The following is an 18,153-nucleotide window of genomic DNA, read 5'->3' as shown; positions in this document are numbered from 1 at the left end:
TCCTTGGGTATTCTTGTCACTGATTAATTTGCCTATGTTCAGTTCCTGACATATTACACAACGGACAGGCTAGAGGAGGCAGTTGCCCCAAGGCAGCACTTCTCTGGATTATTGGGGAAGACAAGGGTCAGGTGAGTGTTAACACAGAGTTTTGCTCAAGATCTAATCTCAATGATTGGCTTCAATTGTACTATTTAGATTGTATAAACTTTTGCAGATTCTGTGTTTGTGAGCTACTTTTTCCCCTCTGATAGCCACCAGTTATTTTCTGGAAAAAGAAAAATTTGAAAGTTGGTGATAACTTTAATGTAAAACCTGAAGCACCTACACAGGATATTTTAACTTACTTTATTGGTCACTAGTTAATACCAGAGATATTTTTTTTCACTGTACAAATGTAGTTTTATTAACTATAGGTACATATAAAACTTGGCTATTGCATCTAAAAATGATCAAGAAATTATCATAATTTCAGGTTTCACATATTTTCAGTTAATGAACTATTTTTATAAAGGATAATCAGCACTTGATCTTCATTCACCAGAAGTCTTAAGTAGAGCAGCATTCTTCTTATATTTTTCTGTAATCTCTCTAATTTTTCCAAGAGATCTTCAGACATGCATTCTTCATATTCTCTATCAACTTTAGTAATCTCCTTCTCAAGATGTTTCTCCACAGTCTATATGTGTAGCAATCATTTCTAAAAGATGCTGCAAGTTATTTCTGACTTTTCATCTTTCTTCATTTTTAGTCTGCACAACTAGTTGGTACTCCCACTGAACAGCATCTAACTCATTCATAGCTTCACTGAGGCCCTCATTAACAGCACTTTCCAGCAGGTGCTTATGTTTCTCCAAGGACTCAAGCTCTTTGGCACATTTTTCATCCTCTTCCTCAGCTTCCTTAACTTTTTGTTGGTAAAGATCATCCAGCTTTTAAACTTTCTCTTTCAGTGTTCTCACACTTCTCTTGCTTTCTGTTATCATTGTATTCAACTGTTCTAATGTATCCTCCAAACCCATTTTTTTTTTATTCAGAGCTTTATTAATTTCTTCTTCATTTTTATTCAGGAGTTCCTTGAGGGGTACATAAACTTGAGCCCTGTATTTGATGAGGCAGTTGGAGCCTGCTTCAGGATTAAACTTAATTTCAAAGTCATAACCTTTGGAATTCTCAGCATTTTTAGGAAGAAGTTTTAATTTTCTAGCCAGTTTGTGATATTCTTCTAATTGTGTTTCAATCGCCTCTTTGCCTCTTGCATACTTTAACTCTTCATTCCATAACTGCTGTTGTTCAGCTTCCAGCTCTTTGGTTAATTTATTAATGGTCTGCTGCAATTCATTTTTTTCATGATTTATTCTCTCTATGTCTGCAACTGAGTACTTCTGGTTATCAACAACATTCAGTAGACGTGCATTCTCCTGTTTTATTGTTTCACATTATAGTTCTACTCTAGCAATTTCTTCGAGATCATTGAATTTCTGGTCCAGAATGGCTGAATGAGACTCCAAATTGCTCATGTATGCCTGATATTTCTGAACATCTGCTTGTAAGGAAGTTTTCAACTTCCTTAATGACTCTAGATGGTTCAGCTCCTCTTCTCTCTCTTGTTCCAATATTGCAATCTGTTCATTCAATGCTTTGTTTTTTGCTGCTAATGATTCCAGCTTGGAAGCATCTACATTATATAAATCCTTCAGCTTTGACTGCAACTCTGCATTCATCTCTTCAAAGCTGTCAGCACCATTCATGAAACTCTCATAGCATTTTATGGTGTAGTCCAAAAATAACTTATTATGCATAATTCCATCTTCAGTTTCTTCTCCCCATGGCTGTCCATCATGAAATAAAGGTGAGCTTTCATTCATGGCAGTATGTATCTTGATGCAGTCTATTAGCCAAACCAAGGCTGCTACAATGTGAGGCCAGGTATGAGGGGCTCCCACTGTGTACATGGAACTTTTGGATAGTGCAAAAGGATACCCAAGGTTTTTAAAGATTTTTGGAACCTCTTCTTCAACTTTTGTGTCAGGAATTTCATATGAAGGGCACAGGAAGCCATAAAGAAAAGTGAAGGTCTTCAGGAAGTCTTTAATCGATGGAGCTTGTAGAGATTTTATGCATACACTATATGCATAACCATTTTCTGTAAGAAACTCAGAGTTGTCGAATACTCTGCTGAATGAATGCTTTATCATTAAGTGGTCTTGGGTCCTTGATTTTTTCAGACCTGGAAAATATGTCAGTTTGACTATCCCGGGATACATGTCCACTAGTTCTTTTACCAAATATAGAGACTTTTCTTTCAGAGGCAGGTTTATTTATACTCAACTTTCCAAAGGCTGGTTTCTCTCTTCTTTTTTCCAGTTTCCTGACAAGGCTCAGCGGGCGAATTTCTGTAATTTATGCAATTACTCTTCACTGCATATTAAAACAAGAGCTTCTGCCTCTGCCAACCCAGAAGGTTTGAATTTTAAAATCTCCACTCCAGAGATATTTTTAAATTAATGTTTAACATATAGAGCAAGAGAAATAAATTCTTAGTGTGTGGGTTTGTATGTACTGTCAAAAAAATCTCAACTAAGATTCCAGAGAGTCATCAATTTTACCATTGCCTTAAATTGAATGCAGTTTTCTTAATTGCTACCAGTAACCACACCCTTCAAAAGGAAAAATCACACAAATAATAAAAGAACCCCCAAACCCTAGCTTGTATGTGTGACACACACACACACACATATATATACACACATGTTTATGTGTCTCTATATACATATAGACATATAAACATATGTAATATGTATATATACATTTATATATTTTTATAACATTGGGAATGGAAAGGGAAGAGGAAAAGAAATTCTCCATCAAGCATTGACATGATCTTAGGTCACAATAAACAATTTTATTTCACTGAAAAACAGAACACTACTTCAGTGTTGGTTTGCAGAATAATTAGGCCCTCACTGCATTCTCTTTTCTCTCTTCAGCAAGCATTTTCCCACCCCACCCCATGGCAACCTGCAGAACATCAGCATGCTTGGCTGGGTTGGACCCTTTTTCCCAGGGCCTGCAGGTGACTCCAGCTGTTCCTCTTGCCATGGGGAACTGAAGAAACTGAACAAGTCTGGACCAAAAAAAAAAAAAAAACAAAAACAAAAACAAAAAACCAAAAAACCCTGTCCTATTCACTACTGAGTCAAAATACAGCTTGAGACACAAGATGCCACAAGCAAATATTTTGAAATATCTGAAAGCAAAGGTTAAACATGTTGATAATAACACACACTTTGGGCTTTGCTGCCCAACTCCATTTCCTGATTTAAACATTGTCTTGTTCTCTGTGCAAATATTTGTTGACTTGGGAACTGACAGCGATGAAATCAATGGAGATGAAATAAACCTTTGTCTGTGACCTTACTCTTTGTCTTATATTCATTAAAATGATAAAATGGAATGAAGTAATTTTTATTCTGCCATTTTCTTTCTTTCCTTTATTTTTTAAAATTTCTTTTCTCCTAGTTTCCCTAGATGTATCTTTCATTGTTAGCACTCTCTATAGTTCAAAAGTATTTTCAGATGTAAAATTCTTTCTTGCAGTTATTGTCTGGCTTTTAATTTTTAATGCTTTTCTTTTTTCTCCCCACACCTCCTGGTTGTAGTTTCCTTTTTCAGGGATTTGATCTCCTTGGCAGTTGGCATTGTCTACATTAATTCATCCTGCTCACATTAATATTGCCAAAGCACTCACCTCTATTTTACACCTTTTCTTTATTTCAAAAAGCAGATAGCTATTTCTCACCAAGTGCCTCCCTTATAAATTTCTTTATATTTCCCTTTAATAATTAATCTAGTCTCTGTTATTTAAAAAGCAGTAACTTCCTGCTCTAAATATTTGTTCTGTTATGATATCATAAATTCTTATCACCCATAGAAAAGGAAAACAATACATGGTGTGGAGAAAGATCAAAATGGAGGAGAAGAGCAGCATTTCATCTTATTGTTTCTTCTCTTTAAAACAATTGTACAATGTTTTAAGTTTTATATAAATGTTCTAATTCTAGATCAATATGCTTCCTAGCTTTCATTAAACTCAAAAGCATAGGCAAATAAATAATAATACTAAAAATACATCTCATAAAATATAAAAGGTGTGTTTTAATGATACTTTTTGTAATAATTTATTGAAATGGGCTTATCTCTAGGTGATATGTCCTCAACATTTTATCTGCAAATTTTGGTCAACTTTTTAATTTTAGTTTTAATGACTGGCATAAGTAGATGACTTCCAGAATGCATGTCTTCCAAGGGGGCCAATCAAAGCATTTTTACATTAATTTTATTAAAACTTTTCTAGCAGGCAGAGAGGGTAATAATGGTGGCTTGTAAAGTTTTTGCCTTTTTGATAAAGTTTGTGCACTGGAACAAAGATTTTTTTTATTATTTTAAACTCAATGTATTCTCACCTATCCCATGCCTCAGAATCATCTGGAGAGGTTTTAATACTACAGATGCTTGGGCCCAACATCCAATGATAATTTTCAATTGACTGGGTGGAGTGGAGCAAGAATTAACCTTTTTTAATACCTGCCAAGTTGATTCTAATGTACATCCAAAGTTTCAAACTGAGGATTTATGATCAAATTGATAGTTTGTGTGCATAGAAGTCCAAGATCATCTTCAGGAGACTAGGCAAGCTATGACTTCTTATCATGTCTCCTTTATTTATTTTTATTTTTTTACTTCTGGGTTATTTCCTTGGATTCCTAAGAGTTAAGTTCTCCTCTGCCTTTTTTTTTTGGTTGTTTTTGTTTCTTTGTTTTTGTGTGTGAAGAGGGAGCACATGACATTCCTTTGAGAAAAGATGTAAATGCCCCAAATTATTGATGAATATCTTGGTGGGAATGGCAGAGTGCATCCCTCACAGTGTAGAACAATGGAAGTGATCACATGGACTTTTGTTTCTGAACTTGGCAAAGTATACCCTAATCTAGCTGCATTTATCATGTCAACCTGACTTACAAACTCATTGTTGGCTGTCTGTAGAGATGTGACATTATGTAGCCCATCAACTGTGTTATTTATTTGTTTATAGGTTAATTGTTCAGAAAACTGATCTCCTGAGCTCATTTTCCCATTCTTTCTCAAATACCCTTTCAAATCAACAAACATAAAATAGAACAGCTTCTTCCACACAGGGGACTCTTAAATGATGCAGATTCTCATCAATTGGTAACTTTTAAAAAAAATTCTTGCAAGAAAGCATAATTCATGATATATTTTGCTATCACTTCAGAAGTTAATATATAGTTTGGGGCCCTAATTTTCAGATGCAAGACTCTAATCAGGATGCACCAAATTTTTGACTCTTTTGTCCGTTTATTTAATCCAGCTATATGTGCATAAAATACAGTAATATTGGACTATGTGTGTATATATTAAAGTTGTAATAAAATTTTATAAATTTAAGTTCAAAAAAGAATTTAATGATGGATTACTGAGTTAAGTGAGAGCTGCTGTGAGCCTCCAAATCTGAAAAAAAAAATGTATTATAAGTAAAATTCCAGTACTGCCAAGACAAACATTATGAAAAACCATATGGAAGCTCCTCAAAAAAATTAAAAATAGAACTAACATATGTGAACTGAAGTTCTTCATAGAGGTTGGGTTGGTGTTTGGGAACTTTCAAGTTGTTTGGATTTTGCTGATTGGATCAATGAGACCCTATGGAGAGATAGAGTAGATCTGGAAGCTTAGGTTGTATTGGACTACTTTTGGTCCTTTTTGAGAGCCATTTTATCAATATCAGTGTCTGACCTGACATTTTTATGACAACTAGGTAATGTAAGTTAACCTCTGGCTTCTCCCATCCTTAAGTCTAGGAATGAGATTGCACCAGAATCCTATAAGGAATTTCTCCCATCTTGTTGAAAACAACATTTGGATCTTGTAGATTTCCTAGCCTCTATATCTGCATATTAAAGACCCCACCTACCTTCTTTTGGAAATTCAGAAGCTTGAGTAAGCTTCATAGAAAACTATGGCTTTCAGGGTAACTTGAGTTCCCAGTGCATGTTTGCTCATATTTCATTCAGAATAAACTATTCCCTATTTTAGAAATCAGAATTCTTTTTCATAGTTATACATGATCCAGCAATCCCACAGCAATATATATATATATGAAATGAAATAGACATATCAAAGAGATACCTGCACTCCCATGTTATAGCAACATTGTTCACACACACATACAAATGCATGATGTTATGCATGAAATCTAACAAAATAGAACTTGGGAAAGTGGAGAGTAGAATGGTGGTTTTCAAGGGCTGGAGATAGGTGGTAATGGGGAGATTTTGGTCAAAGTTTAAAGAGTTTCAGTTAGATAGGATGATCAAATTCTGGAGATCTCTTATACAGTATGCTAACTATAGTTAATAATAATGAATTCCAGACTTGAAAATTGTCAAAAGTAGATTTTAAGTGTTTTCATTGCAAAAATGGTGAGTATGTGAGGTGATGATATGTTTTATTCATTTCACAGTTTGTGTGTGTGTATCTGTGTCTGTGTGTGTGTGTGTGTGTGTATATATATACACACACACACACACACACACACACATACATACATATATCTTACATATATAAACTTTTAAAATATATAAACTTATCAGAACTTCACATTTTATTCCATAAAATATACAATTTTTGTCATTTAAAAGGTAGATTATAAAATATAAACAAAAAAAATGTAAAAGATGGCTAACAGTGTCTCACAGCATTCTGAGCACTTCACAGAAGAAGAAATAAGAATGGTCAAAGAATATATTTAAAAAAATGTTCAACATCTCTAGCAATTAGAGAAATGCAAATTAAGACTACACTGAGATTCTATCTCACTCCAGTGGCATTTATCAAGTATACAAGTATCATAAATGTTGGCTGGGATGTGGGGAAAAAAAAATTCATATTCCTGGTGGGATGGTAAATTGGTGCAACCACTCTGGAAAGCAGTATGGAGATTTTTCAGAAAACTTAGAATGAAGCCACGATTGACCCAGTTATCCCACTCCTCAGCACATACCCAAAGGAATTAAAATCAACATACTACAGGGACATAGCCACATCAATGTTTATAGAAGCTCAATTCACAAGAACAAAGGTATGAAATTGACCTAGGTACTCTTCCACAGATAAATGAATAAAGAAAATGTGGTATACATGCACAATGGAATATTACTCAGCCATAAAGAAAAATGAAATCATGATATTTGCTAGTAAATGAATGGAACAGGACACTATTATGCTAAGTGAAATAAGCCAATCCCAAAAAACCAGAGGCCAAATATTCTCTGTGATAGGTAGACGCTAACACAAAATAGGGTGATTGGAGGGAAGAATACGAGTCCATTGGATTAAACAAATTAAGTAAATGGAGAAGGGATAGGAATAGGAAAGATGGTAGAATGAATCGGAATGAATCGTACATAACTTTCCTGTGTTCATATAGGAATACAAACCAGTGAAACCCCATGTGCAACTGCAAGAATGGGATCATAATTAGAATAAGTTATACACCATTTATGTATAATATATCAGAATATACTATCATGTATTTTAAAAAAACAAATTTTAAAAGTACTTGTGAACTGGACCTACAAAATTGGACCTAATGACTAAATTAGTAGAGAGATTGGTAAGATAACATCTGTATCAGCCAGTGAATGGACAAAATCTGGGTTAATTTTCTGCATAAGGGTGTTAATGTTTCTGTAAATTGAAAAATAGATATCTTAAAACCAGAGGTTTGTTAGTGTTCCAAAAAAGTTGCATATTTTTATGGAATACAATATGCCATTTTATGATTATGATTAAATCTCTCTGTTTGGATCTGTTTCTATTCTCTACCTCCTCTATCCATTCCACTCATTCTAAGCCAGAAACATAACTGTGGCTCTTTAGTAATAATATGAAATTATGACCTGTAGCTCTATGTATTGTTTATTTTTCATAAAGCATTCTGTTTATTTCAAAAATTAGTTCTGAATTTCACACTTCAGTATAATAGATCCAGAATTGTGAGGCTGGATTTTTGTATTTCATTTTTATTTTTCAATAATTGAATATGTTATTTATCATCTCCCCTTTTTTCCTTACACAAGAGGTAATATATCAAACTGTGTTTATTTTCATTTACCCTCTCTCTCTCTCTCTCTCTCTCTCTCTCTCTCTCTCTCTCTCTGCCTCTGTCTCTGTCTCTCTCTCTCTCTCTATCTTTTTTGGTACTTGGGATGGAACCCAGGGATGCTTAACCACTGAATAATATCACCAGCTCTTTTATTTTATTTATTTATTTTTTTTAAATTTTGAGGCAGGGTCTTGCTAAGTTGTTCAGGGCCTTGCTAATTTGCTGAGGCTGGCTTTGAACTTGGATCCTCCTGTCTCAACTTCTGGAGCTGCTATAATTACAGGCTGAAGCCATTGTGACCCCACTTAATTGACCATTTCTTTAAATTAAGCATCCAATTCATAATGATCTTTTTTTTATTATTTTTTACTGTTGTCTGGTACTTAATTGTGTGAATGTACCACGGTTTATTCCAAGAATCTTTTACCTCCAGAAATTAAAATTATTTCCAATATTTTGTAATTATTGGAAACAGATTGCATGCTTATTGTCTTGATAGGGTTGAAAGTATTTCTTCAATAGGAATTCCTAGAAGAGAGGTTATTGTGTCATAATGTAAACATATATGTGGTTTTGTTAGATATGGCCAAATTCCCCTGCATTAAGGTTGCAACAGTTTGCATCCTGTATGAGTGCACTGAGTGTGTTGTGGTACTTTTAGAATTTTGCCAAACTAACACAAAGAAACAGTATCTCAGTGTGGTTTCTGAGGTATTTCTCCTATTATGAGTGAAGAGGAACATCTTTTCGTATGTTGAACAGCCAGGTGTACATATTTTTGTGAATTGTCTGTTCATGCCTGTTGCCAATTTGCTATTGGCTTCCTGAAACCCTGCTGTTTTTCTTATTCTCCTGTCAACAGCAACACCACCTAAGGAAGGGAAACTAACTATTATGTGTAAACACAATCTCCCAAATGTTTATCTGGGGTCCTATATCAGGCTGGTTGCTTAAAAAAAAAAAGAAAAGAAAAAAGAAAACCAACTCAGTGGTACAGATAAACAAAACTGTCTTCAGTTTTGTGTTTTGAAAAGACTGGGATGGGTCTTAGGGTTCTGTATTTGTAATAACTACCCTGGTGGATTTGGTGACCAGGCATGTGTAGGAACTATTGGTAAGACTAGATTTTCCATAGTGACACCAGCTTCATTACCATTTGCAGGGAAGAGAAAGATTGCCTAGTGTAGGGTGGGCTAGGGGTTTGGTTGGGGAAGGATGCCCACACCTCAGGAACATACTAGAATGTCCTAATTTACCTGAACACTTTACCCATCATCTTTGTCCCATCTGGGAAATGTTATTCAGTCCATTTCTTTTTCTTTTTCTTTTTGGGGTATTAGGGATTGAACTCAATACTGTTTATCCACTTAACTTCATCTGAAGCCCTTTTTAAATTTTGATACAGAGTCTTGCTAAGTTGCTTAAGGACTTTCCAAGTTGCTGAGGCTGGGCTTGAACTTGGGATTCTCTTAGATTAGTCTCCTGAGTTGCTGGGATTGTTTGCATGAGCTGACATACCTGGCTATTCAGTTCATTTCTGATCCTCCAAATGCAACTGGATCCCCAGGCAGCTATTTTTTAAAAAAATATTTATTTATTTGTTCTAACTAGTTATACATGACAGCAGAATGCACTTTGATTCACAGTACACAAATGGAGCACAAGTTTTCACTTCTTTTGTTGCACACAAAGTAGGATCACACCATTCATGCAATCATACATGTACTAGGGTAATGATGTCCATCTCATTCAACCATCTTTCCTACACCCATGCCCCTTCCCCTTCTCTTCCTCCCCTTTTTGCTCCTTAGAGCTGGTAAGAACCCAGCATTAAATAGAACTATATGTTCTTTAGTCATGTAGAGTGGCTACAGATTTCACACCTGATTTACCACCTTCTTCACATTTCCCTGGCTGTTACATCTCAGATTTATTCTAAATTCTCAGAAATACTCAAACTCTGCTTGTTTGCATGACCTGATTTTCTAGATTGCTGACATTGGTTGACACCATTCCATTTATTTATTTATTTGTTTATTTATTTATCTATCTATTTATTTTTTATTACTCTAATTTGTTATATATGACAGCAGAATGCATTACGTTTCATATTACACACATAGAACACAATTTTTTATATCTCTGGTCAGACACAAAGTAGAGTCACACCATTCTTGTCTTCATACATGTACTTAGAGTAATGATGTTTATCTCATTCCACTGTTTTTTCTGTCCCGAATGTCCCTACCTTCCCCTTCCATTCCTTTGTCCTATCTAGAATTTCCATTTCTTTCTTTCTTTCTTTCTTTCTTTCTTTCTTTCTTTCTTTCTTTCTTTCTTTCTTTCTTTCTTTCTTTCTTTCTTTCTCTTAGTTTCTTTCTTTCTTTCCTTCTTCCTTCCTTCCTTTCTTTCTTTCTTTCTTTCTTTCTTTCTCTTTCTTTCTTTCTTTCTTTCTTTCTTAAATTAAGGGTTTCTTGGTTTGAACTGCTCCTTTGGCTCTGAGGAAGGTAGTTCTTAACTTCTAGGGACATTCTATGTGAGTAGAGTTCATGGGCCACAGCACAGGGATTCATTTGTGGGACTGAAACACCTCTCCTGAAGAAGTGTTTGCATAACAAATGTCTAGTTTTTACTGAGAACCAACAGTTGTGTATATGGAGGTTATGGGGATGGATAAGTTAAGTGCTTTTGATTTGCTTCCTGAAATGTTTCCTGATATGTATGGAAGAGGCTGAGCTTTAGCTGGAGGTGGGGCTATAAGGTATACATTACCTTTTATCACTAGGTTATAATACAATATTTGACAGATCAATAACAATTTAAGTCCCTGATCCCCATTTTTTAAAGCTTTAAATTTTTCTGAATAAAAGTAAATGGATCTCTAAACTATAGAGCAATATTTTTATTTTTTGAAATGTAGAGAGCTTTGTATTTAATGACATTATCATTCTTATGTAGAAAAGGGGTGATGCTCTTATTTTTCTAAGCAATAGTTTAATTCAAACAAAACTGAGAGAGTATATTGCTCAAAATAGCTGAGAAAGTGAGGTAGGAAGATAATAGGAGAACAGAGTTCAGAGTTGGGTGACACATGGAGAGAATGTGTTTGTATTGTGCCCACTTTATCTTTTCTTCCCCCACTTTTTGAAACTCAGGCCTAATTCCAACAATTAAGTTAGGATTACATTAGTAGAGACCTAAAATTGCTCGCAGAAGAACAAAATCCCAAGTGTGACTTAAGTTTGAGACATGGCCTAGGGTTATAGAAAGTGGAAGGAAGAAATCAATGGTTCTTTTTCTCTAGGTAAAAGAATGCTCTCCACAATCATAACTGAGAGGAAATGTGTTAGAAGCACTTTCCAATGTACAGTCTGTATATTCCACTGGAGTTATACAATTTTCCCAGGGGAAAGAAAGATTCTGAAAAAAACTTTTTTAAAAGTCATTTTAGTCATTAAAGTATCACATCTCCCTTTCTCATCAATGTCAAGAATCCAGAATCTTTCCTGTGTTTTTATCAGTTTCTTCCTGGGATTTTCCCTTCCTGTAGGCTCACTTCATTTAAGAGTTGATTAAAATAGAATGAGTGCCCTCCACTTGTGTTATTGATTTCTAGTCCTTCTCTAGAACCTATCTTTTTCTCTTTGATGGGGTTCTCTCTTATCTACCTGTTCTTTCTTTGAAGACTATTACCTATCTGTAGAGATGTCCGCCCCCCTCTCTCTCCTCTCTCTCTCTCTCTCTCTCTCTCTCTCTCTGCGAATACATTGTGTTTAATATTCTCCCAAAGGATATTTATTTTATGTGTCAGTTGAGAAATACTATTATGAAATAAACATGTCATTGTGAATGAAATAGAATGGATAGTTGGGTCTTTTACTCCTCAAAAGCTAGAAGGAATAAGAAAAAAACTACATTTTTAGATTTGGATTGATTTGTTATAATGAGACTTATCATATGGCAACAGAGTGCTTAATATTTAATTTGTAGAATCCATGAATTCTTGCCTTCTGTTGCTCATTGTTTCACATGGTTAAGTTAAGGGTGATAGATGAAACAGAGGTGCTCTACTCAAAAACTAAGGGTAGTTGAATTTGCTTCATAGGAACCCAGCAGCTGATCTTGAGTAACTTTGGGAAAAAGGAGATTTGAGCTCCTGAAGACCTCCAAGTTTCGAGTCAAATTCAGCAATATTTAAAAAGAAATCTTTAATTTAGTATACACTTAAAAAGTGGTAGCTATGTTAATAGCGCAGGGTTTTTATTTTACTGGCTTATTCAAGAAAGATTATTTTTCATCTCCACTGAGAAAAGAACAAGAGAGGATGTGGTTAGGTTAGATGACAGATAGAGTATTCTCCTGGTTAGAGTTTCTCTTGTGGTTGTGAGCTCTCTTCTCCATGAGGGAAGTGGTTTCTAGAGTATAGACGCCATAACAATTTTCTTCAGGTGACCTAAATGCTGTTTTCTCCTTTATTTGAAAATGTTTTTATTTTGAGCTCTACTAGTTGTAACTAATTAATTCACTCATGATTTAAAAATTTTAAAACCCTGGTAAAATTTGGTGGACTAGCAAGTGAGATGAGATTTATGACTTGTAGAGATATTTAATGACCCCAATGGTGACATGTCCAAAAGGATAGAAAAAATCTCTGATTGGGCTTAAGTTTCTGCTTAGAAATGAGATAATAAAGATAATTTTTTTTAAAAAGGCTCATTTATCTGAAGAAATTCAACAAATAAAAAAGCCATGCACACTATAAAGAAAAGTTAGTCAAAATTCCTTTTCTTAGAAATCACAAGTTCTCCATGGTATAACCCAGGGTTAAAGTTAATGGGGACTCAGTTTCTTCAAGTAATATATGTCCCACCTTGTCATGAAAAGACTGAGTAGAAGAGAACCCTCTGCTTGGGCTATTATCACATGGTTCAGAATGAAATCATGAACCAATATAATCCTTTAATTTGTTTATTTGAACTAAGAAACATGAAGGGAAGTTGTTAGTCAGTCATGCATCCTGAGATCAAAGAGTCAGGATATTAATAGCTGGAATAAACTTATGAGCCAGTACAAATGATAGAAGATTAGGATTCTCTTCTGTAAAGAGCCAAGAATGGAGGAAGCATTCCAAGAGAAATTGAGATGTCCCAGGAGGGACATTATAGGGGCCTCCTTGTCAGTCTTCCATCTTCCTGGAACCTCCAGTGTTCACAAATGATTATCTTGGCTTTTGGGAGAGGAAATAGGCCTTATTTCTTTATCTTCTGTCACTATCACTATAGTACCTACCTGATCCAGCTCCCCGATCTCCTGTCTGTCTGATGTGGGGGTTGATAGAGTTTGAACAGTTGATGGGAATTCTGCACTGTTCTTCTCAAGAACTGCAGAGAGATTTTGATTCCACTTCCAACAAAGGACAGCTTTTTGTTCTTATAGGATAACGTATGTCTTTTCCCAGAATATGAAAAATCCCTCTTTACCCACCCATAAATCAGAGATAATATTTGTCCCCAATGGGCTTCAACATTTTATTCAAGTCTTTTCAAAATATACAAACTTTGTAATCCTTTGATAAAGAATAAAAACAGGAATAGTTTGGATAATTTTAACTAAATTTAATTTCAAGAAAAAAAATAAGATGCTTTTAAGAGAGATGAAAAATATATGATAGGATGGAAAGCTGTATGATAAGACTTGAAGTCCAAGTAATCTGACACAATTACCTATTGACAATCTCTGATGAAAATGAATGATTGGAAGATGATATATTAAGATACTTCATGTAAAGTAACTCAGGCAGAGTTGTGCATTTTATGAAATAGTGGACAAAATGGATTGGGAATTAGTATTAAAGCACACAGTTGATTAATATAATATGTATCATGTTTTAAATGGTGCCTATACAGAATGAAGATATCAACCACTTCAGTTTGTCTTTTTTTTTTTTTTTTTTAAGAAAACTCATTTGACTTTTTATTTCACTGACTTGACCAAATCAGCTTGCTGTTTGAAGTCATGGAAACAGAGTTGTAATATTCCACTGGATGAGACAAAATAAATGTAGATGGGCTTGGATATTTGTGCAATTTTTTATGTTGCATAAGGCTATTTGTAGAATTTATTTGCTTAGTACAATTATTTGTATGTATTTTCTTAAAGTTTCTGCAGTACTTTTTCAAAAAGGAGAATTATATTTGGAGTAGGGCAAATTTTAAAATTTGGAGAAAAAGAAGTTATTAAGTTCTGCTTACTGTAGATACACAAGACTTTCCTAAATCCAGGAAGGTCTTTATTCCATTTAAGAAGCATTCTCTACTGAAATTGTTGTGCATTAACTCTTTATGCTGTCTACAATTAGACATGGTAAACTACTTAAAGACTACATTCTAGGGCTGGGGATGTGGCTCAAGCAGTAACGTGCTCGCCTGGCATGCGCGGGGCACTGGGTTTGATCCTCAGCACCACATAAAAATAAAATAAAGATGTTGTTTCCACCGAAAACTGAAAAATAAATATTAAAAATTTCTCTCTCTCTCTCTCTCTCTCTCTCTCTCTCTCTCTCTCTCTCTCAAAAAGACTACATTCTATATCTTTGCATTATCAGTAACTATCACAGAGCCTGGGGCATAGTACACACACAATAATGGCTTAATACATGACTAAATAATTATTAGCTCCCATATAAGTCTTATAACCCTAACCTTGATATTTTCTGTATTTGATCCCAGTTACACATGTGCTCCGGAAATTTCTGGTTTCTTCCTAGCTCTTGATATGATTACTCATTTCCTGACTGATAAGTGATTTATTAATTCCAATTAGGATTGTCTCCTGAAATGCATCTTGCTTGGTGGGAGCAGTGATAATTTCCAAGGTCTTCCTAGCCTAATATACAGAGACTAAAACTTATTTACATAAACAGTACTAGCTTTTGATTTCAGGCCCATTTCAAACTGGACATGTTCTTTTAAGTAAATATTGCAAAGCCTGTTGTGTGACCATGACTTTATCTTGGGAGTATTTTGAGTCCATGCTGGTGACTGGAGTCTCAACTAAGGCAGAATCTTTGAAAATTGATATCAGTAAAAAAAAAATGTGCTTCATCTTTCATGTGGATACTGGAAGTTTTACTGCTGGGATCTGTTTCACTTCATTGGAGTTCAGTCTTCAGTGTTAGTCATGGAACTCCAGAACAATTTGTCACTGAACTCCTTTTTTGGCCCACAAGCAAACAGGAAGTTCAGATAATGTTAAAGCTGCCTCAAGCTACCCTGGAATAGGATAGTCTTTGCATACTTTTTTTTTTTTTTTATTTTGTAACTCTTATGTCCACAGAGAACTTACAGCCTGAGCATTTCTTGGGAGGCTCAGATATTTCCAACATGGACAAATCTTATTGCTCCATTTGTCAAGTTTTCCCTCCGGATTAGTCATCTTCCCTATTTCACCCCCTCAAAACCATGTTGTCTACTTTGTAGATTGATCAAGTAAATTAGACAGTAAATATTTAATATGTCCTGCCAGTTTCATATGTCTTGCGTATTGTGTTGAAACATCCTCAGATCAATAAATACATTTCCAGAGATTATTGCACTGTGTGGTGTTCTTCTGAATAAAGTGCAAAGGAATGTGAAAAAATTAAAAAAATGGTTGGACTTTGGATAAGCTATTAAATCTATTGACTCTTCTGAGTGACATAGTTGATGACTCGTGATGAAACACAAACATCTATTGTGGGAAAATATTTCAAAGAAAGTAATATTTGAAAGATTCAGATAACTGTAATAAAGGTATATTTGTTTCCCAGTGAGTACATTTTGGTCACCTCTTGATAATGTGAGCTTCTTCAAATAAGGAAAGACTGGTGGACCTTTATTGCATCTAATAGTTTTTATCCTTGTGCATTCATCTACATGTTACCTCAGGGATTTAAAAACTACCAAAAAAGTCAAACCCTTGATTTTTTTGGAATAATGTATTCCTTTCTGGTTGTGTTTCTAATGATTGTTCTTCCATATTTGTCCAATTTCATTCAAAATACCAGCAAATCTTTACCTCTCACACATCAGATAGAGGACTAATCTCTAGGGTATATAAAGAACTTAAAAAGCTAAACACCAAAAAAAAAAAAAAAACAAACCCAAATAACCCAATCAATAAAAGGACCATGGACCTGAGGAGACATTTCTCAGAAGATGATAAACAATCAACAAATACATGAAAAAAATGTTCATCATCACTAGCAATTAGAGAAATGCAAATCAAAACCACTCTAAGATTTCATCTTACTCCAGTCAGAAGGGCAGCTATTATGAAGACCAACAACAATAAGTGTTGGCGAGGTTGTGGGGGAAGAATGGGAGTCTGAGTTCTAGAATCACTGATTATAGGGGGCATGCTGGCACACAGGAGTACTTCCTCGTACTTAATGTGGACAAAACATATATACACTGCTTGTGGGACTGCAAATTGTTGCAGCCATTATGGAAAGCAGTATGAAGATTTATTAGAAAATTGGGAATGAAACCACCATTTGCCAAGCTATCCCTCTCCTTGGTCTATACCTAAAGGACTTAAAAACAGCATGATACAGGGGCCTAGTCACATGATTGTTTATAGCAGCATAATTCACAATAGCTAAATTGTGTAACCAACCTAGGTGTCCTTCAATAGAAGAATGGATATAAAATGAGGCATATATACACAATGGAATATTACTCAGCAATAAAAGAGAATAAAATCATGGCATTTGCAGGTAAATAATGCTAAGTGAAGTTAGCAAATTCCAAAACACCAAATTCTGAATGTTTTCTTTGATATAAGGAGCCTGATTCACAGTGGGATAGGGAGAGGGAGCATGGAAGAAATAGGCAAACTCTAGATAAGGAATAGGAGTTGAAGGGGAAGGGAGGAGTCATGGGGTTATTAATGATGGTGGAATGTGATGATCATTATTATCCAAAGTACAGGTATGAAAATATTAATTGGTGTAAATATACTGTATACAACCAGAGATTTAAAAAATTGTGCTCCATATGTGTAATAAGAATTGTAATGCATTATGCTGTCATATAAAAAAATAAACTCCTTTTACTTTTTTTAGCAGATAGTTTGAATTGTCATATTACTAAATTAACTATAGATTTCTGAAAAATTATCTCTATGTCTCAGTTTTTTTGCATTGTTACCAAAATTTTCTCTTATTTCTAAGATTTTAGAGGAAGAAGTATCTCTTTTTGGCAAAACTAATTTTCTACTTTTGCACAAAATTTCAAGCTCTAGCCTCCAATAAGACAGTGTTTATAGTTAGATGCTATTTTGTGAATACCATCAGATTTATTGTAAAAAAAATCATGCATTTGCCTTCCAGGTCACTTAATATTATAGACACTTATCTCTTCCCTTTCACTTCAGAACTCATTAGTATAACTTTTGAGTACTTTTGTTATTCTTTATAACTCTATTCTAGACTTTCCTTAATGAATTCCCATCAATGTTGAAGTCTTACCATTTTATTGAGACTTTATAATTTTTTTCTTTCAGGATTAACAATAATCTCTTAAAGTACTCTTATTCTGTTTTAGGCCTCATCCTCCTCAGTCTCCTCACAATAGCAATGCATGGATCATTTAATCTCATTTCTTGAAGAGCTTTTTGCTTCTATAACATAATATATCTTCTGAATTTTCTTTCTACATTTTAAAAATAATGGCCTTATTGAGGTGTCACTCAATATCATATGAATGATTTTTAGTCAATGTATTATGAATGGAAATTGTGCCTGTCATTACAAGACTACTCCATAGACACCTGCCATGCTATTTTCTACCCTTATTTCCCTTTTTGGCTTGATTGTGAATGTCTAAGCAACAATGGCAGAAGTACTAGATGAAAGGAAGAATGCGAGTCTGAGTTCTAGAATCACTGATTAGAGGGAGCCTGCTGGCACACAGGAGTACTTTCTT

The 18,153-nt window shown here is 34.6% G+C and overlaps 1 pseudogene; it reads right to left on the bottom strand.

The window, feature by feature from the left end:
• Positions 1-533: 533 nt before the first annotated feature.
• LOC143389045 (kinetochore protein NDC80 homolog) overlaps positions 534-18,153 on the bottom strand; it is a 106,947-nt pseudogene continuing 89,327 nt past the window's right edge.

The sequence above is a fragment of the Callospermophilus lateralis genome, unplaced genomic scaffold (assembly GCF_048772815.1).
Source record: "Callospermophilus lateralis isolate mCalLat2 unplaced genomic scaffold, mCalLat2.hap1 Scaffold_43, whole genome shotgun sequence".
Classification (NCBI taxonomy): Eukaryota; Metazoa; Chordata; class Mammalia; order Rodentia; family Sciuridae; genus Callospermophilus; species Callospermophilus lateralis.
The sequence above is the reverse complement of the archived record's forward strand: the minus strand, read 5'-3'. Positions and strand labels throughout refer to the sequence as shown.